At 41.6% G+C, this 22,359-nt stretch overlaps 1 protein-coding gene across 1 annotated transcript in view; it reads left to right on the top strand.

The window, feature by feature from the left end:
- Nucleotides 1–22,359, top strand: part of DYNC1I1 (dynein cytoplasmic 1 intermediate chain 1) — a 1,862,117-nt gene that overhangs the window by 1,710,771 nt on the left and 128,987 nt on the right. The gene's annotated exons all lie outside the window — the stretch shown is intronic.

Genomic DNA, 22,359 nt, shown 5'->3' with positions numbered 1-22,359 from the left:
CTTTCGGTAAATATTGTGACTTGTGTGACCAGCTAGGCTTACCCTGCCCTCGCCTAGTTGCAGTTGAGCTGCAATCACCACTAAGCACAGATCAACTGCAAACTTTGACTTTCAGTTGGCAGCATTTTTTTCTTGGTGCTTTCGCACCTTAAAACTGTTTGTGAAAAATCATTCATACATCTGCCTTATGCAATATTAATTATTTTGTGTCTATTTGCTTCTTACATATTTTTATTTCTCAAAATTGAGAATGTCATTGTGGTGTATTCTTGACTTTAAAATTGGTTTGTCTAGTTGAACTTAGCACGCACTTCCCTGGTAAATTTCCTTTTGCTGTGCCACTGCTATCAGGTGTTGAGCAGAGATGTCTTTACATCTTTGTTCCTAGATAATGTTTAGCAAGTCGGTGGTGGACTCCATCCAAATGAATTACCCAATTTTGAACAGGCTGAATGCCAGGTAGTGTGTTTAAGGTGAGTTCGCAGGATACCAGTTTTGGTGTTAGGGTGTTCACATTATTCCAGGTCATCATAGACAAAGTGTTTCCTGACCTGGGCTTTACACTTTCAAATCATTGGTATCAGGTATTTTAGTTTAATTGACTCCAGGTCATAATGGACAAAGTGTTTCCCGACCTAGGCTTTACACTTTCAAATCATTACTATCAGGTATGTTAGTTTCATTAACTCAATAGATGCGAACACCCAGAATGAATTAGATTGTCAAGAAAACACCCTGGCTGAAAACATATAGTCAGTGGTGCTAAAGAGTGAAATGATCACCATATCTGGGTCACATGTTGATGTTGGTCGAACCAGGCAGGGATGGAATTTGAATCAGGTGGTAGACGCCAGGTAAGAGAGCATGCTTGTGTGTAAATGTGTTTGGGGTGCGGGGACGTTTGAACGAAGAGCAGTTTGTAGTGTTCTGTGGTTTGGTTCCTGACTGTTCAGGCACCCGTAGATAGAATTCCCTTGACTCTGTGTTCTAGATTCCCTTTCAGAATGTGGAGGCTGATGGTTTGACAGTTTATTCCTGACTGTGTTACCCTGTTGTCTGCTGCTGTTAATCTCTTGAGAGACAATAAATCTAAGATAATTAAGAGAAGTCGATGCTCAAGAGATAATGAAGGACCCACAGAGAACCTCGTAGTGAAGACATAGAAAAAGAACTTAATGAATTGTGCATGAAGGGCATCATTGAGCCCATAGAGTCATCTCTGTGGTTATCTCCCCTAGTTGTGGCACGAAAAAGGAATGGTGACATGCGTGTTTGTGTGGATTTGCGCAGTTTGAACAGAAACATCTGGGTTGTCTCGCATCCCTTGCCTAAGATCACAGAGCTGTTATTGCGTACAAGAGGGGCAAGAAGGTTTACTAAGTTGGATTTAGCATCGGCATACCATCAGGTGGTGTTCCAGACATTTGACTGCGTTTGTCTCTCCTTTTGGTAGCTATCAATATTGCAGAATGCCGTTTGGTCTCGCGTCGGCGGCAGCAGTTTTTCAGAGATTGATGAGTCAAATGTTTAAAAATACCCCTGGAGTCATTGTTTTCCAAGACGATGTTTTAATGTTTGGAGAAACAAGGGATGGTCATGATAAATCCTTAAATCAAGTCTTGGAAATTATGCAAGAGAAAGGGATTGTACTCAAAAGTGAGAAGTGTGTGTTTCTCAAGGAAAAGATGGAGTTTCTTGGTCATGTTGTTTCACATGATGGCGTTGAACCTCGTCCGGGGTTGGTTAAGGCTATTGTTGATGCTAGTCCACCTACTGATAAGCCTGGATTGAAATCTTTCATCAGACTTAGTGAATTTTATTCTAGATTTATTAAAGACTATGCTTCAGTGGTTCAGCCTTTGACTAACATGTTGAAAAAGAGTGTCCCTTTCAAGTGGGATAAGGTGTGCCAGGAAATTTTTGATTGGATAAAATTGCAGTTAGTGAGTGACAGGATTCTGAAACCTTTTGATCCCAACAACAAATATACTATAACAGTGGATGCAAGTGGTTTTGGACTTGGTGCGGTTCTTACTCAGGAAAATGGGCATACAGACAATACTATAGGCTATGCTTCTAGGGTTTTGAGAGGAGCAGAAAATAATTTCTCAGTCATTGAGAAAGAATTATTGGCCTGTTGGTGGGCTATCAGGAAGATTAATTTGTTTGTTTGGGGAAGTCGTTTCGTGTTGAGGACGGATCATAGTCCATTAGTATCTATATTGTCCGGAGAAAAAATCAAAGAGCACACATCCAGAATTGCTAGATTGTCATCAAAATTGCTGCAATACAATTTTGAAGTTGTTTACTTACCTGGTCTAAAGAATGTACGGGCTGATTACCTTTCACGATTTCCAGTTACAGTGAATGATTGAGAATTTGAGAAAGAAGATGATCAAGATGACTGTTTTGTGGCTGCATTAGATGTTGAAGGAATGTGTGCTGTGAGTGAATTTGAGTGGAAAAGAGAGTTGATGAAGGATGAAGTTCTCGTACAAGTCATGAACTTTGTTAAAAAAGGATGACCAAAAGAAAAAAAGGTGTCTTATCAATTTCAAACATTTGTAAAAATTTCTGAAGAGCTTACAGTAGAAGATGGTATTCTTCTACGCGGTGAAAGGCTTATACCTCCTGAAAGTTTAAGAACACGTTTGTTAAATGGTGCGCATGAGGGACATTTAGGGAAGACATTCACTAAACGTAGGCTGAGAGATGTGTTCTGGTGGCCACACATGGATGTGGGTGTAGATGAACTTGTTGATAAATGTGTTGATTGTAGATCATCTGACAAGAGTCACAAAGTGAGGACACCACCCATGGAACCAGTTGATTTCCCAGGAAGACCGAGGGAAAAAATTGGTATGGACCTAGTGGGACCGTTCAATCTTCTTCCATCCTCATCTCGTTTTGCTGTAGTAGCCATTGACTACTATTCAAAATGGCCAGAAGTTCAATTTATCAATGAACCTACTACAGCAAACATCATTCATTTTTTGAAGGATATTTTCTTTAGAGAAGGTTTTCCTTCCTCAATAATGTCTGACAATGGCGTACAGTTCGTCAATTCAGAATTCCATAATTTTTTGAAACAAGGTGGAGTTATGCATCAGAAGAGTTCATTTTATCATCCTCAAGCAAACAGACTCGTTGAGAGGATGAATAGAGTTCTAAACAATTGTGTGCAATGGGCTATTGCTAGTAAATGTGTTGTAGAAAATGCGGTGCGTTCAATGCTCTGGTTTTACCGCACTACTGCACATTCTTCAACTGGAGTATCCCCTTTTGAACTTTTGAAAGGTAGGAAACCATCCACCAAGATGTGCCCGGGTTGGATGTCGAAATGGGTAAAAATGAATGTTATGGATGACGTAGATGGTTATGCAAGATGGAATGTTAGCAAAGCTCAAGAAAAACAGAAGAAATATTTTGATGAAAGGAAAAAAGTTCTTCCTCACAGGATTTGTGTTGGGGATGTTATACGGATTAAAAGTCCGGTTCACATAACTAAAGGGCGGAAACAATTCTCAGAGCCTTGTATTGTTGATAAAATTTGTGGGAATGCTGTGAGAGTAAACAACAAGAATTGGTGGAACATTTGTAGAGTTATTAAAGAAAAGGATCTGAAGGTTGATTGTAATGCTTCTTTTGCAAACTCCAGCTCTAATACCAAAACTGTTTCTATGTCGAAAAATGACTATAACAATGAACCTAATCTTCGCAGAAGCATGAGAACTTGTAAAGTTCCTCTCAGATTTAGATAAGTAATTTCTTTGTGTATTGATTTTATTCAGCATTACCTGTCAATCCTATTGCACTTCTTTTCTTGCTATTTCTTCTTTTCTTTTCTTTTCTTCTCTTTTCTTTCTTCCTTTCTATTTTGCTCACTTTCTTCATTTTGTTCTTTTCTTTAAGTTTTGGGAAAAGGGAGATAATGTAGTGTTCTGTGGTTTGGTTCCTGACTGTTCAGGCACCCGTAGATAGAATTCCCTTGACTTTGTGTTCTAGATTCCCTTTCAGAATGTGGAGGCTGATGATTTGACAGTTTATTCCTGACTGTGTTACCCTGTTGTCTGTTGCTGTTAATCTCTTGAGCGACAATACATCTAAGATAATTAAGAGAAGTCTGAGTTACTTACTACACAGTTTGCCAAGTATGGAAAGAAGGAAAGGACAACAGGTGTGTGTCTAGTAGGAGAGTGATTACACAAGTATGGAATTTGGTTAGACAGCCAGGCCAGGTGATATCATGTTGGGTAGCAGTTTTGAAATGTGTTTATGTGAAGGAAGAGCAGTAGGTCAAGAATGTTTATCAGGATTAAGAGGAGACAATAAGCCAGGAACTGGTGTGGTTGCTAGTTGGGTGAGAAAATTACCAAAGGACTTCATGCTAGCAGGACCCTGCAGTCACTCTTGTGGTTTTACTGAAAGAAATGCATTCTGGTAGTTGTAGTCTTGGTTCACTAGCCACATACCAATTGCCCAAAAACAGTGATAACTATTTATTGAACTAAACCCCTGAACTGGTAGTCCAGTGACATGGACCATATGGTAACTATAGGTATGAGTATCAAGAGAATGACTGTTAATTTAAAAAAAAACTGCGCAATGCAGAAAAATAATAATCTTTGCCATGAAATTAAATGTTTAATGTTGCACAATTTGGTAATACATGTAATAGCATGCTAGTAAAGTGAAGGTTTATACCAGTCCCAGTGTTTCCTAGTGGTGTGTACATCTTCATTTAATATCTTTTGATACAAGATTCAGGTAGTGTGATTCTGGATTTCTCTTGTTTCTATGTAAGCTGTGTATCTTAGCCTCTGGAGTTGGCTTTTTATGGCTGTCATTGGGTTTTATTTTCTCTGTCTTTTTAAACTGTAAAGCATTTAACTGAAATTATTTACCATTCATTTCAAAACATTGTGGTTAGTTTTTAATGGCTAGTCCAAATAAGAGTTGCAATTGTATTGTTTGACAGACACTGTTATGTGCATTAATTTTGACTTTAATTTCTTGTTTAAAAATAGTGGCCCTATGTGTCATGTTGGCTACTGTCCCACATTGTATAGTCTTAAGTGCAGGACCACACATTACTACTCTGGAAAAACAATTGGCTTAACAACCCAACTGAACGGTCATATCCAGAGATTTTCCCGGGGTTTCAGGCATTTTAGGTTTTTTTTTCACGACATGGACGTCAAGTATTAAATTTACTAAAATGATTTTTCACAGCTTATGTGAATTTTCCATAGGAGCTGAATATTGTTTCTATATAGGTGTAGTTGGTTTTATATTCCATATTTTACCCATATATAAGAAATTGATATGGGTTCTGCTTTCGGCTTGTCTAAAAAATCTTGATTTGGGTATTTGTTTTGATTTTTGTTTGTGGGTGTCTCATAGGTTTCAATATTTGGGAAGTCTATCATGTCTGTGATGTAGGCCATTTCCTGTTGAGGCTCAGAGGAACAGGTTGTCAAACATTTTATTTTTGCACCATGCAGAACCCTCTGTGTATAAATTGAATTGACAAGGGCTGAAGCAGCATACCAACTGTAACACTTGTTATTGAACTAGGGGGTCTGTTTTGTGTTGTTTATTTTCAACATATGCTGTGCAATCTGGCTTTTGATTTCTTTGTCTTCATCATATTCCTTTCTTTTTGTGTAGCATGAGTTGAAGGGTGGTAGACTTATAATGGTCTTCCCCAAACTCTTTTTTTAAAACATCTGTTTATTGGGTTTTTGTTCTAGGTCAAAACATAACAGGTGCGCAGGTCAGGAAAAACATTGTACATGCAATTGAGTCAAAGATCGGGTACATTTCAGTGGTACATACATTTATCGATTACTTTATATAATTTACATTGTAGGTACAAAATAAATTTAATCACTGTACGTGTCATGTGGAGCTTGTATTATGTAACACAAGCCTCGTGCAATAGCATTCTCAGGAATCACATATATCCTCATATGTACATAAACTATCCTGTTCACTGTCCATTCAAATGAACGTCTTACTGTTCACTGTCATCCATCATCCCTGTCCCCATTCCCAAACGGCAAAACCATCCACCCTTAGCACTCACCATGCGAGTGGATTATTGCCCATTACCTCCTGTGCAACGTCACCTCGTATTCTATTACGACTCTTCTCTAGTGTGAGCTAGCAAATAACCCCTCAATGGAGCCCAAACATCCCGGGGCCGAGAGGCCAGTGGTAGTAGTTCTGCATATGTGGAGAGTCTCTCCTGGCACAGAACTAAATCAGCAATCCATTCCTTAAACTTGGGCGCCCGCCCTCTACCCCAACAGCACGCCACCCATCTCTTAGCCACGAGGAGTGCCAACACAGTAAATTTACGGTGTTCAGAGCGAAGTGTTTGGACATGCCCCAACAGTGCCATCAACGGGGTGGCTGCCAAAGATGAATAAATAATTTCCCTCAGTGCCTGAAACACCTGCTCCCAATACTCTCTCACTTCAGGGCACCCCCATGCTAAATGCAGAAAGTCTCCCCCCTCCATGCACCACCTATCGCACCTGGCATCCTCCCGCAGGTTGAACCTATACATCTTGGCCGGTGTGTAGTACAATCTATGTAAAAACCTAAAATGAAGTAGCCGGAGTCGACTACTGGCTGATACTCACTCAGTTTGCAGACAGCTCTCTTCCCACTGTTTGTCAGTTCGTTCCATCCCTAGTTCCGTATTCCATTTTGTTCGTGCCGGAGGAGGTGGCATTGTCAAGTGTGTGTGTGTGTGGTATGATATATCAATGACACCAACCTTTTGGGTGTGTCCCGCTCCAATACTATCTGCAGTGGTACAAGCACTGGTGGTTCCGCTGGGAATTCAGGAGTTACCGATTTTTACCGATCTCATCCCATTTCTAAGTCTAAGGTATATAAACACATCTAAAGGCGTCTTTTGCCCTGCTTGGAACATGTGATCAATATCTCGAAATTGCCCCTCATGCTATAAGTCTCCCCAAATTATTATGCCAGTCTGTTGTTGGAATTTCCTAAACACCCCCTCATGCAACAGTGGCATATCTGGGTGGTATGCAAGGGGCAGTAGAGGCGAATATATCATGGGTATTTCTAACATACGTTGCTGGCGTTGCCAGGCAACAGTTGTGCCCGTAAGTGCATTGGCCGTCCTATCCCTATCCTTGCCAGCGACATATAAAGCACCCTCTATGGGTGTGGGGTGTGACAGCCAATGTTTGGCTGCCACCTGTGGCATATATTTAGGCTGCTTCACCCAATACCAAGCCTGTGCAAAAGGCCTGTGCACTCAGAAAATAGAGTTCAAAATTTGGGATTCCAAACCCGCCTTGCGAGTATGGTCTCGTCATCACCTCCCATTGTAGCCTCAGCTGTTTCCCTCCCCCAAACCAGCCAAATCATCAAATGATCTCAATGACTTAAAGAAGAAAGTTCCTGGATAAAAAGGGATATTCAAAAAAACGTACAGCAGCCGGGGGAGTACAACCATTTTGATCAAAGACGCTCGGCCTGCCATAGACAGGGGCAGAGCCACCCAGCGCGTTACACATTTCGTTATGGTATTCATGGCCATGCCATAATTCAGCCTCAGGAGCTCTTCTTTGTTTCTAGTGAGTCTGATGCCCAAATATTTCAGTTCATCCTCACACCACTCCATGGGAAAATCTAGACAGAAGCGCGCCGTGGCTGCTGTCAATGGAATGACACAGTATTTGTTCCAGTTAATTTGAACACCTGAAAGCTGCCCAAAAATGATGAATTCTCGCAATAACAGGTTTAGGTTTTGCTGCGGGTCATGAACATACAGAGTGATGTCGTCCGCATTAAGGAAATTAGTACCTGTTTAAATTACATCGGAGTGCCTTATCATTGTGGTGTTGTCTTAATTGCGCCGCCAGAGGTTCTGTACCTATTGCGAAAAGCAATGGGGGAAAGGGGCACCCTTGTCGCGTCCCCCTCGTGATGCTAAAAGTGTTTGACGTTTGCCCGTTTATAAGGACCTTGGCCACTGGCAGGCAGAATAATAATTTTATCCATGATAGAAACAGCGGGTCGAAGCCCATACGCCTCATCACTTCAAAAATATAATCCCACTCAATAAAGACGAATGCCTTAGTGGCATCTAAAAAACGGCAGCCAGAGGTAGATCAGGTGAGACATTATTTAGGATGGCAAACAGCGTTCTCAAGTTGTGGGAGGTGGCCCTTCTGGGCACAAAGCCCAACTGGTCAGGCAGGATCAAATGCTCCATTAATAGACTCAGATGCGTCGCTATTAGTTTGTCCAGGATCTTCGCATCACAGTTGAGGAGCGATAGCGGCCTATATGAATCGCATTGCGCTGGTTCTTAACCCGGCTTAAGCAACAACAGTATGAGCGACTCCCTCATTGAAGCTGGCAAATGTCCCACCTCTAAAACATCTTCGTACACCTCTTTGAGGATAGGGGCCATCACGTCTATGTATGTTTTGTAAAATTCTGCCGGAATGCCATCTGTTCCCGTGCCTTCCTGGACTGTAGCCCCATTATAGCCTCCCGTACCTCATCTATTTCAAACGGTGCACATAGAAATGCTCTCTGCCCGTCGCTTAGCCAGCCTAGTGCAACATCTCCTAAGAATCCGTCCAAATCAAGTGTATTCATTCTAGTTGTGGTGTAGAGTGCTTTATAATGCTTCGAGAAGGCATTAAGTATAGTAGGTGTTTCTCTGCAGACCTCCCCCATCTGAATCCGCCACTTCCATTATATAATTATTGCAACGGGTTGCCTTATCTTTTGTGCCAGCCCCTTGCCAGGCCTCTCCCCTTCACCGAATTGCCGAGCTACCTAATGTTTGCCCCGAAACTGCACCTCCCTCCGAGCCTCCTCCATATAGTCTGTGAGTTTGTATGAAAGTTGCTTGTGTTGTGCCCCTTGGGCTCTCCACCAGTTCCATTTCCAGCTTTTTAAGGTCTATTTCTAGTGTCCGCAGGGTGTTCAATATACCCCTAAGTACTCCGGCACCCTTGGCTATACAATAACCTCTGATTGTGACCTTAAACGCTTCCCAGACCATTTCCACACTATCGACCGAGTCTTTATTGCACGCAAAGAAAACCTCGATCTCCTCTCGCAGCTCCTCCTGGAATACCGTATCGAGCAGGATAGGGGCATGTAGTCTCCAAGGACTGCGTGGTGTACTAAAGTCAGCCGAGGAGAGTCCCAGTACTACTGGCGCATGATCAGAGTAGGATCTAGCTAAGTGTTGTACTTTAACTATCGCAGGAGCCAGTCCCCTGGACACCAAAAAAAAGTCTAAGCGAGCCCATGTATGCGCATGCGCAGTAAATTGCGGGCCTTCCTTCCCACTTGGATGAGTATGTCTCCAGGCGTCCACCAACTGGTAGGAAGCTACTATGTCATGAAGCACTGCCTGCGCTTTAGTGAAGTGATGTGGAGCAGGGTGTGATCTGTCCAGCCTGGGGCAATATGTCACATTAAAGTCCCCTCCCCATACAACATGAGTGGAGTCTATCTCGAAAATCTTAGCCCATATTGTGTCGAAGAACCCAGGGTCATCTGTATTCGGTCCATAGCAGTATGCAAGCGTAACTGACGTGTTGCCCATCCGGCCCCACGCAAGACAGTAACGTCCCTCCGAGTCCCATGTAGCGCCTTCCAGTCGGAAGGGGACCTGTTTTTTTATCAATATCAGCGTTCCCCATGCATATGTGGAGTATGAGGTGAATATTCTGTACTCCGCCCATCTAGCTGCGAAAGTATCTTGTTCTGTCTATCTAAGTAGGATAATATATGTCTTCTCTTCCTAGGGTCGCCCATACCCCTCACATTCCATGTGATAATATTAAGTGTACCTACAGGTGTACTTGCCATATTGTCTACTTCGCTTCTGATTCGCAATTGCTTTCCATGCAGTCCCACCTCGATCTTGTATTTGCTCAGACATGTTGAAAGCGTCTCCCTTATGATGCTGTACCATGTCCATTCCTTCTACCCGCTCTCCCCTTAGGAGGGAACCTTGTACCCCGCCCTCCCCTGCAAACCAAACATCCCAACACCATACCCTCCCACCCCCCTTCCACTGAAGCAACCCAACTTTGCCAGAATCTGAGTCCCTCCCTCCACCCTCAGCCCTCAAATACAGGAAACACTTCTGTATATCCCTTCCACTTAACTGAACATGATCGTCCAAGGAGTTCGCCTGTTGTAAATGAATCTCGGACCCTAGTATAAATTTCCTGATTCATGCCCTTATATAGGTATATTTTATCATTCCCTTATATAGGCATAGAAATCATTACCATATTTGGCCTAAACCATACAGCCCAAATAAGGCATGGATACTTCCACTAAGCTCCAAGAATTAACGTTTTCTTGGAAAAACCCGCCTTCAGCAGCCCGGGACTTCCCCGTGCTTGAATATTAAGTTCTCCTAGAACTCCCTGCGTTTTCCAAGAAATGAGCCTTTGAGTGACGTTATTAAGTCCAAACATGCGTAAAACTCGGCACCTTCAAAGTATAAATATGCCTTGATTTGCCTAAACAAACACACGGTGGTTTGGAGCAGATTGACTATCTACTTGCCCGACGCCCTGCAGCAGCAAGTGCCGAAGGAAGCCGACCCTCCAGCAGACGCACTGCGAGACTCTGTCATTTCTCCTGCCGAGAAATCCAGCGCCAGTGTTTCCAGGCTACCCTTGCGGATATCTGGGAAATCGAGTCCCGAGAACGAGATACAAGACCTCCTTCATTCTAGAACAAAGGTACGGAGATGATTAGACCTCTTAGAGAATCATTGGAATCAGATTCCTGGCAGAGAACTCCTAGACTTAAACTCCTCCTCTTATACTCCCTCCCTCTTACCAGACTTAGGTTAGGTACACCGGGGTAGGCGTATTCTAGCAGCACCAGTTGAGTATTTTAGTCATCCTTTTATCACTGTATGTATTTTATGTATTTCATACATTTTATGCACTTTATGGCTTAGAAACCATATCATGCTTTTACAGTACTACTTTATAATACTGTTCGTATTATATGCATTGTACTTCATAGTAAGCTTTACTATTGTAGCAGTTCATTTTCCATGCTTGAGAAAGAAGACTGTTCAATAAATACCTTTTTATTGAAAACGCCCAACTCTCTATTTCTCTTGCACCTCTGGTGAAACTAAGCATGCACGATTGACTGAGTGAAATAGTTATCTATTGTTTCCCCGACTCTAGAGATTTGATTTCTTATTCTTGGGAAACAAAGTTGTCATGTTTTATGCGGTTGTCAGAAACTAATCCCTTCTTGTTTATTCGAGAAAGTTTCTAGTGACCTCTGAGCTAGCTGGCACTCACAATTAAGTCTAATATAGCCGTTAGAGACCTAGTAGACCTCAGTCCTACGTCTAAGCTACAGGATATATTATTCCAAAGCTCAGAGCCTATTGGGAATATAGGAACTACACTACATGGCGCCAACTACACTACGTTTGGTAAGGCGATAATTTAACGCAAGATACTAGAGTAACTCAGTCGTGCTTTTCACACAGACCCCTCTTTCCCGTAAAAACTCCAATAGACGTCTGAGTGGATGAAAGGTCATAATATCCGCCAAAACTTAGTAAGACGAGAATCCTATGTATTAGTTTTTGCTTTAGACAACGTTGAAGGATACAGTGTTCCAAAATATTGTGCACCTAATCTTTGTTTCCTTGAAAATTGTTCTGCAGAACTTTTAGTAAATACAAATGTCGGAGAGTGACGACGAAAGGGAGAGAGCTAGAATAGCAGCTCAAGCAGTCTTAGATGACACAGCTCTCCAACAAAATGACCCGGATGCTATATTCATCCCGGCAAATATAAGGAAAACCATAACTATAAAACTTATAGAAAATGGGATATCATCGAGAGGTGGTAAAGTTATATTTGTGATAGAGGCACATGAATATCGGCAGACAGAGGTATTCTATTCATGGATTACTTTTCCACAAGCAAATCCAGTAACACTGGAGTTCCACTACTACAAAGCAGAGGAACCTCCAGCGGAATACGTTCCTTTCGAGGACGTTGAAATTCCACTAACTTACCAAGAGCATCAGCTCTGGTTTAATGGCGCCCTAAAACATCAAAATCACATTACCAGGCTCAGTCCACTAGGTAGACCAGGAGCTACAGGGCCGGTTCTAGCCAGCTATACACCACATCCTGACATTGAAGAAATGTCAGATAGAGAACTTTTAGCTCAGCTAAAACAATTAATAAAAATACATAGACAATTGGTTCAATATGTCATGAGGACTTTAACAGTCCAACCAGCGATAAAAATTCCACAACACAACCCGTACCAGGGGAACACGAACAAAATTACACCACATACTATACAGTCAGTCTTTGGCAAGTTACCCGCCAAAAGGGAACAAATTCCGTTTTGGCTAGCACAAAAAAATAGAGGCAGTATTCCCCGATAGTACACCTTATGAAAAACACAGAATTCTTACAATCTGTTTACCAATGGGGATTGCACCACATGTGGAGGACTGTGACACTTGGGGTACAGTCTTTGCTTCAATCTACACAAAAACACATGGTGTACTGTCCATGGCGGTAATACCAGACGTTCTGAAACAAATCCAGAATGAATATGGCCCAGAACCAGCCTTAAATCGAGGTATGAAATGACTGAAAGATTTCAAACAGGTCTCAGCTATATTATTAGCTAACATTAGAGGTGAAGCAGCATCCGTGGCAATCCGCCAGAAGTTAAAAGAAACAGATATAGCAGACCAACCTTATGAGCTTGCCAGAATTATTGCAAAGTCATATGAAGAATTAGGTAGAGATAGTTTGGGTGGAAAACCATTGAAGCCCCAACTAACTGAAAATCCTGCAAAAAACATTTATTAAGGATAATCTCACTACTCCAAGAAATAAGTGGGAGAGTAATAAACAAACTCTTCCTAGAGAAAAATATTCTCAACCCAGAGGAAGATCTCCCCAACAGAGAGACAAGTCTCCCCAAAGAGAGCCCTCTGAAAAGAGATATCATTTTAGGAATAGGGATAATTTGAAAAAAACCTGATAGATATCAAGATAATGATACACGTCCCTCTCGATCTTTTCAGACTTCCTCGCAGAAATCGGAAAGAAGAGGACGGTCAGAACACAAGGAAGAACGTGTCAAGTCCAAAGACAAGGAACCCGTTCACCAAAGTAAAAAAGCTCAGTTTTCCAAAAAGAAGGTAGCAAGCATAAAAGTCAGACATGCCGAGGATCTTGAGGACACAACTCGCGAACTGGGAGTGGGCTCAGACAATGCTAGACAGCGCAGCAGAAGTAACCATAGTTCGCAAGATCCTGAAGGATCTTCTGGAGACAGTGGACTTGAATGAATGCATTCAGGTGGAAACTGCAGACACCAGGGTTATATACCCCATAAGTTATATGAAGTAACACTCCGGATGGAGGGGGACATAACTAGAAAAATAAGAGCACACTTTTGGGAGAAGCTCTCTAAGGGCTATGACATTCTTCTAGCTGAACAAGCTGGCCACCTGAATTTGTCAGGGAGTGCCCACATGGCAAAGAGATGATTATGCCAGCCTTCTCTAATCACATTCCAATTCATAAAAAATATACATATGCCAGAAAATGGGCAGCAGCCCAAGCTCCAGCATTATATAAAAACCACGCAGGATGGGATGAGGATTCTCCTCACCATAAAATCCAGTTAAAAAACAAGCCCACTGCACAAAGGCAGTACCCTGTTAAGCAAGAAGCTAAAAAATAGGTCAGGGAGATTTTAAATCAACTTGAATACCGAGGGGTGATTGAAACATACACCTCATCTATGAACAATCCTTTGTTTACTGTATCCAAACCAGACAATTAATATTGTCTAGTATTGGATTACAGACACTTAAACTCTTGTTGCAAAACATTTGCAGTACAAAACTCACACAGTGCAGCACTGATGAATAACATAGTGCGCAAAAAATATAAAACGACATTATATATTTCAAATGAATTTTTGTGTCAAAATATTGCACCAAAAAGCAGGCATTTGACCGCTTTCTCAATATTGGGGACAAAGCGACAATTTTGTCGTCTCCTCCAAGGATTCAAGAACAGCCCAGGGTTATTTTCAGCAAGAGTAACGGAGTTACTCCAAACGTACGATGATGAGGCATTATCTTATGTCGATGGCCTCTATCTTACGGATGACGACTTGGACAAGCACTTGAAAAGAGTGAACACCATAATACTAGGGTTCGCTTCTGAGGGGTATAAATTCAATTTTAAAAAATCAAGAATTGCCCACCTCAATGTCATATACTTGGAATATGAATTGTCAAGTGAAGGCAAAAGCCTAGCAGCAAACTTTCTAGAGAAATGTGTGCTGCTCCAACCCCCAAAAATGCTGAAAAACGTATTATCAATTCTAGGTTTCCTGAATTTTGGAAGAAATTGCGTTCTGAATTACGCAGAGAGGGTTAAACCTCTACACAAATTAATGAAATCTGATTTTAAACCAACACATTGGACTCAAACACACACAGAAATTTTGCGTTCAGTCCAAACAGACATGTTAGCAAAAACTAAACTAGACACACGCGAAAACGTGCGCAACCTTGTAATCCGAATCATCCCAGGAAGATGCAGATTTACGTACCTAACCTTTAATGAAGGAGAAACGGTACCAATAGTTTACAAATCACACTTGTACACACAAGCAGAAATGAAGTTCACTTCTACAGAGAAAATTCTGACAGTGGTTCAAACTGCTGTAGCAAAAGAGAGAGCTCTTGCGCAGGGTAAACGCATAATGATTGTTACACCTGTACCTGCCTTAGAGGCAGTGACAAGAGCAAGCATTCCTAATTCAAAAGCTCTACATCCGAGATGGATACAATGGGTTAACTCTCTTGCTGCAACAGACGTTCAATACTTTTTTGACCCTAGTCTAAAGACACAAGAATTTCTCCAATATAACCACGAATGTCCTCTGCTGACCGAAATTCTTCCTCTTGAACATTATGGCTGTATAATATATACAGATGGATCAGCACAGCCCGCAATTGGGGGTAAACAAGCCTATAGTGCTGCTTGCGCGATTGTTAAAGATCGCTGGCGCGAAAGCAAATTTAGACCTATGGTCTCAAAAACTCAATCACTCTGAGACTGTACAGCTCAGCGAGCTGAACTACAGGCTTTCAAGATGGCGCTTGAAAATACCGACCGTGAATGCCCCACACTTATAGTGTGCGATTCGTATTACTGCGTCCAATCTTACAATGAGTATCTGCATAACTGGGTTCAAAACGGATTCAAAGACGCTAAAGGTGGCACAATCAAGCATAAGTTGCTTTGGGAACAAGTAGTTCTTTTACAAAAAGAACTACAAAAGACTCACGTGATACATACACTGAGTCATCAGCGTGATGGCGTTTACGTTGCAGGGAATTCATTGGCAGATGAAGCCGCGAAGGCAGCTGTGCAAACGGCTTCCGTAGCTGTTATCACCCGGTCAAAAACAAAAATAGACAGCGAAATAATGCAAGCTGTCACTGCCTCAATCAAAGACAGTGGTAAGACACTCCTGAAAGGCTTTCCAGTAAAATACTCATATAAAACTGATGCAAACAATGTTCCTTTTGCTCGAATCCCTGGAGTGGGGGATAGGGCAATACCAAACATGGAACACAGGTTAGGACTAATCATTGCAGCACATGAAGGGCTTGCTTCTGCACACGCAGGTGTTTCCGCCACGGTATCATTATTAAAATAGAGATACTGGTGGCCACGCATGAGGAAACAAACTAGAGACTATGTACTGGAATGTGAAATCTGCCAGAAAATTAAAGTCTCTACAGTGAAACGTCCTGCACAAACGCCCCTTTTGATTTCAGATAAACCACTAGTGTGTGTTTATCTGGACCACTGTGGTCCCTTAACACAGGATGGCAACTATAAATATATCATGGTCGCAGTGGATTCCTGCACGAGATTTACTTGGTTATTGCCCCAGCGCTCGGCTAACGCCAGAACTGTTATAAAGCATTTGCGAGTCTTTATCGGCACACACGCAATAGGCACGCTACATTCTGATCAGGGTCCTGCGTTTAGTTCTCGAGCTTACAAAGAGGCCATGGTTAGTTTGGGCGTTGCATTGCGGTATTCTAGTCCCTTCCATCCTGAGGGTAATGCGGTAGTGGAAAGAAAAAACCGTGACATAAAGCAATCCATTACAGCGAAGGTATTAGGTTCGGGTGATGGGTGGGTCAAACATCTAATAAGTGTCCAACGTAGTCTTAACAATCTGATAAGAAATTCTCTGGGGGGAATCACTCCATATGAGCTACTATTTGGTACTAGAAGGATAATCGAGGATCTCGATTGTCAGACTTCAGTGGTAAAAACAGAAACCCTTTGATGTCAAAGATCGTTTGACTGTCTTACAGGACTTAAATGAAACAAGAAGAAGTCTGAGTAACACAACACAAAAGCCAACAGTCACTGAAGATAAACCACCTGTCCCAGCAAGACCTGTCTGGATTCCAAAGATTGGGGATCTAGTCAGGGAAAAGATAACGGGGAAGAAGGAATTTGGGCCTTCTTACAGAAAAGCAGCACCTGTTTTAGCAATCCAAGGAACGAGATCAGTAGTACTACCGCCCCTTGCTGGTAAAAAGGAGAACAGAGTTGTGTCCATCGACCTGGTAAAACCACATGTGGCCAATAATAAGTAGTAGGCCAAGTGGACTCCCAAGATGTAGCAGACAGCCAAATCTTGCTACAATCCAAGAGGTTCAAACTGAAAGACTTATCACCTTTGATAAACCTGCAGTAAGAAAAGAAGGACTATGCAACAAAGCAATGGAACTCGTTCCTCTTGAGACCCAAATATCTGTTCGACCAGAAACACCAGTCTACAATGATGTAGCACCTGAATACACTAACATGACAAAGGAGAAATCAGTTCCAGCAATTTCAACAAACCCCGATGCCATTCAAACAATTGACAGAACTGCATCTGGATATTTCATCAACTTTGATAACTTTTCTGAGGATCCAAGTGAACCTGAAGATACAACAACAAAGAAATCTCTCAAAGAAAAAACGACAGAACTTTTTCATGAACTTGAAAAAATATATCTGGTTTCACCATGGACTGAATTTTGGATTGGTTTAGGTGCATTTTTCCTCCTGCTCTGGCTAATATTGGTTTTAAGCCTGGGGCAAATGATAGATGGAAAATACAGTGCAATGGACACAACAAGTCAGAAAATCAACTTGGTCCTAAAACTGCACAAATCATCACATGTTGAAAAAAGAGAACTGTCATCAGTAAACATCACAGCCATCCCTATACCAGGAGGTATAGTATGGGATAGAACTGATTATGATATCTATTGCCCGGTAGAGATGCTGAGGATTCCACATCAGTTCAAGGTTTCTGTGAATGACTTTGTAACACCCAGCACATTCGCTGATGATTGGGACTTTGAGACAATTAATAATATGATGTCAGATTTAGAAATGTCTGCGAAATATACTGAACATGACTATTTAGAAGGGTCATCAGACTATGAACAAATGTATTTTTTTAACCATTTTGGTCATCACTATTTGCACAAATCTGCAAGCCCGAGAAATGTTTTTATGTATAATCAATGGGAACATTGTCCAACACCACAAAAAGACAGCTCTAAAACATTTTATGAAAAGTTTCCTTACTTCTCAGGGTTTAATGTTACAGATCCAGAAACGTTTTATTTCAAAAATGTAAATAAGACAGGATTGAAAACAATGTTGACCAATACCAAACAAATTTATTCTGCAAACTTTTATGCTAAGTTGTCCACATTGGGTTACGACTTCTGGAAAGACAACATCGAGACAAAAACTGTTTGGGGCACAAAAGAATGGCAGGTGCAGGGTCTGGAAGCTTTATGCAGAGCCTGCATTATACCTGAACAAATAATTATGTTAAATGACACTGTGCAACAAACCTCATGTCTTGGCATAGCAAAAATAAAAGATTTATATAAACAGTCTATACCAAAGCCCATATCTGAAAATAACAAAACTACAGAAGGGGAGATAGACGTACAATATGTTTTCAAATTGAACAGAACTAGTCCTAATTGGAAAAAATGGTTAATCTGGCCCACAGACACCAATAACTGTCAAGATAGATTCCTGAACAAAACAGAGGGTTTAATTCTTAACAGGCCAGATCCAAGATACTCCCAGAGACAACATCCAGGGATAGTAACAACATATAGTGTAGGGAAACTATGCCTTGAATGGCTGAAAACTTCTACACTTCCAGAAATTAAACAACACTTGACTTTACTTAAAGAAAGCAATGATTTGCGAGATTTCTTATTGGGACCTCGCAAGCCACGGCAAAAACGTTTCATATACACCGGTATATATGCTGCGTACAACGAGGCTTGGAAAATAACACAATTAGAAACTGCAGAAAGAATACGAGAAATTGATCGTATTAACTTGGAGAAAGCTCTCTCTGTAGTGGACAATGGGTTAACTACTCTGTCCTCCAGTATATATTCATTGGACAGCATTGTATCCTCTGCAATTGACATAATGGAACAAGACTTGCTAATGTTACAACATGGTCAGTCTCAATTACGTTCTATAATGCAGCTAGGCTGGACATTGCAAAATCTGCGTTCAGACTACGTGCCATGGAGGCTTATCAACACAACGTCATTGTTTAATGGGTTTAACCTTACTGATAAACAAATCTCTTTGGCACAAAGAGGAGCAGACTATACGGTGCTGAGCATTGAAAAACTGGAAAGATTACCATTGACAGTTTCTGAGAAACCTGTAATAGAATGGATAATTCATGGCACCATCATGATTCCAGTGACGATTTTCCAGTTTCAGTATTGTCTACAGCATATACCAGAAAGCCTGTATGAAAGGTTGGGTAAAGAATACATTAAGTCAACATGGACTTTACCATATACACACAGTTGTTGGAATAAGGGGAAAGAAGTATTCCTTAGTGGGAAAAATTGTAAAAATTCACTAAGTGGTACACTTCTGTGCCAGGGTATTAATTTACACGGAGCCTGTGATGGTTCTGCGAATAACCTTTCATGCCACCTGCACGGTACTCCCTCAACACTGATAGAACCTGTTCTCAGGCAGCTATCCAATGGCAGTTACGTTTGTTAAATGATCACAGCTGCTGTGGAATGGTGCCAGGAAAAGTTTATCTGGTTAGTGTGTCGTCCATGGTCACTTGTTGTATGCAAGCATTGTATCCAACTCGCAAGTCAGACAGTCAGACAGCAATATGGCCTTCATTGAATATCTCTTCTATACGAATTGATACTTTAAGCAGACTAAAGTCTATTCTTTTGCAAAAATCTGTGCCACTGACATCATCAAAAGAAACGTATGATCTGCAAGTTGCAAGGACATCTGCAGAGATACATGCATTATTATCAACAAACTGCCCTGTACATTTCGCAGAAATGTTAAGTCAAATCTTAAACATGTCTGATACCAGTGGCATCGCACCTGTATTTAAGACGATTTTTTCGGGACTGTTAGCACCATTTGAAGCAGTCCTCTGCATTTTCCCAAATTTCGTGCACTCTGTGTTCGGCGGCCTGCCTCTCATCTTGGGACTCGTAGCAGGAATACTATTTTTATTTCTTCTGCTCCGATATGGCAAGTCCAGTAACCGGCGATACCCAGAACCTCATGGAACAGACGGTCCGTGCCCAGAGGTATTGTGAGAGGATAACACAGATTCTCAGCTTGGCTTGTTTAAGAGATCTGAATACGACATGGCTTCTATCGTTCAGACCAATCTGGCAAGATTGCATCTTACCTGTTCTACGATGCCTGCTTTGCGGAGAGGAATGCATGTTAGACATTTGTCTTACACTTCCATCAGTCCTGCCATCGGATGTTGACGCCTTGCTAGGTCCTGTAACGGCTCATGCATTGTGTTGCCCCCAACGGCTACAGATCCTGATGACGGCATTCATTGAGATCTCACCAGTAAGTCTAACTGAGGGTGAGGTACGAGAAACACCAGGCACACAGGTACCATCTGATATGACCATTGCTAACGCGGCAACAAGCGCTGTCGGCAATGCTTCTCATCTATGCACATTTGATCTGCTGGTTCAAGTGGTTCCACTTTCACCTACTGTGGTAGACGATTTCCTTGCCAGCCTAGACGACTTGATGTTTTCTCCTGACACCGAGAATAACTTTTGAGTCATGCACACAGTGTTCTCTGAACTCTGAAATTCGGCTTTCATTTTTTCAAAAGAATGACATGCAATATTTGGAACTCTATTTTCACAACAAAGTTGTAGTTTTTCTCTCTTTCCAAAACATTTAACTTTTGGCACAGACTAATCTGCTTAAGGTAGAACTATTCCTAGAGAACAAGTCATTTTTTGAAGACTGACTAAAAGAACTATTTAGGCCTCATCCCTATTAATAGAAAGATTGCTATGACATGTTATGTTATGAAATGATCTCGACTTTTTCTTCTGTATTTAAGAGACGTTTTCATAAATGTAATCTCATGATTCTTTTCAAATGCATAAATTAGACTAAAAGACTGTATGCTTAGAAATTTTTCCCTTAAGTATATTGTGTACTGTAAAATGCATTCTTTGTATTGGGGTGGGATTGTAAACACTAGCTTTAGATATGTTCAGTGCTTGCTAGATTAGCTTTATTGAACTTAATATCCGTGGAGTGGGTGTTGTAAATGAATCTCGGACCCTAGTATAAATTTCCCGATTCATGCCCTTATATAGGTATACTTTATCATTCCCTTATATAGGCATAGAAATCATTACCATATTTGGCCTAAACCATACAGCCCAAATACGGCATGGATACTTCCACTAAGCTCCAAGAATTAACAACGTTTTCTTGGAAAAACCCGCCTTCAGCAGCCCGGGACTTCCCCCTGCTTGAATATTAAGTTCTCCTAGAACTCCCGGCGTTTTCCAAGAAATGAGCCTTTGAGTGACGTTATTAAGTCCAAACATGCGTCAAACTCTGCACCTTCAAAGTATAAATATGCCTTGATTTGCCTAAACAAACACACAGTGGTTTGGAGCAGATCGACTATCTACTTGCCCGACGCCCTGCAGCAGCAAGCGCCGAAGGAAGCCGACCCTCCAGCAGACACACTGAGAGACTCTGTCATTTCTCCTGCCGAGAAATCCAGCTCCAGTCTTTCCAGGCTACCCTTGCGGGTATCTGGGAAATCGAGTGCCGAGAACGAGATTCGAGACCTCCTTCATTCTAGAACAAAGGTACGGAGCTGATTAGACCTCTTAGAGAATTATTGGAATCAGATTCCTGGCAGAGAACACCTAGACTTAAACTTCTCCTCTTATACTCCCTCCCTCTTACCAGACTTAGGTTAGGAGCACCCGGGTAGGTGTATTCTAAAAGCACCAGTTGAGTATTTTAGTCATCCTTTTATCACTGTATGTATTTTATACATTTTATGCACTTTATGGCTTAGAAACCATATCAGGCTTTTACAGTACTACTTTATGATACTGTTCGTATTATATGCATTGTACTTCATAGTAAGCTTTACTATTGTAGCAGTTCATTTTCAATGCTTGAGAAAGAAGACTGTTCAAAAAATACCTTTTTATTGAAAACGCCCGTCTCTCTATTTCTCTTGCACCTCTGGTGAAACTAAGCATGCACGATTGACTGAGTGAAATAGTTATCTATTGTTTCCGCGACTCTAGAGATTTGATTTCTTATTCTTGGGAAACAAAGTTGTCATGTTTTATGCGGTTGTCAGAAACTAATCCCTTCTTGTTTATTCGAGAAAGTTTCTAGTGACCTCTGAGCTAGCTGGCACTCGCAATTAAGTCTAATATAGCCGGTAGAGACCTAGTAGACCTCAATCCTACGTCTAAGCTACAGGATATTCTATTCCAATGCGCAGAGCCTATTGGGAATATAGGAACTACACTACATGCCCGTGGGGGGACATAACTAGATAGCCACGCAGTCTCTCCACTCTGTACAAGCCTCCCCCTGGTGTTGTGTCTTGTTCCACAGGGGGGGAAGCGGAGCCTAGACCTTGAATAACATAACAGCAAATGATGCAATTGGAACCTTCTCACCTCACTTCGGCCATTCTGTGTGCTGATACTCCGTAGTTCTCTTGCCACTTAACTGATAGGTAACATTATTGGTACTAGGAATTAATCATTACATATCCTCGTTGTCGCAATCGTGTTCATGCTGCTGTGCTGCACCCGGGCCTCCTTCACCCCGAGCCGCGCGTTTTACTGATCGGAGATAATCCTCCGCTTGT

The sequence above is a fragment of the Lissotriton vulgaris genome, chromosome 10 (assembly GCF_964263255.1).
Source record: "Lissotriton vulgaris chromosome 10, aLisVul1.2, whole genome shotgun sequence".
In the NCBI taxonomy this organism is placed as follows: domain Eukaryota; kingdom Metazoa; phylum Chordata; class Amphibia; order Caudata; family Salamandridae; genus Lissotriton; species Lissotriton vulgaris.
The sequence above is the reverse complement of the archived record's forward strand: the minus strand, read 5'-3'. Positions and strand labels throughout refer to the sequence as shown.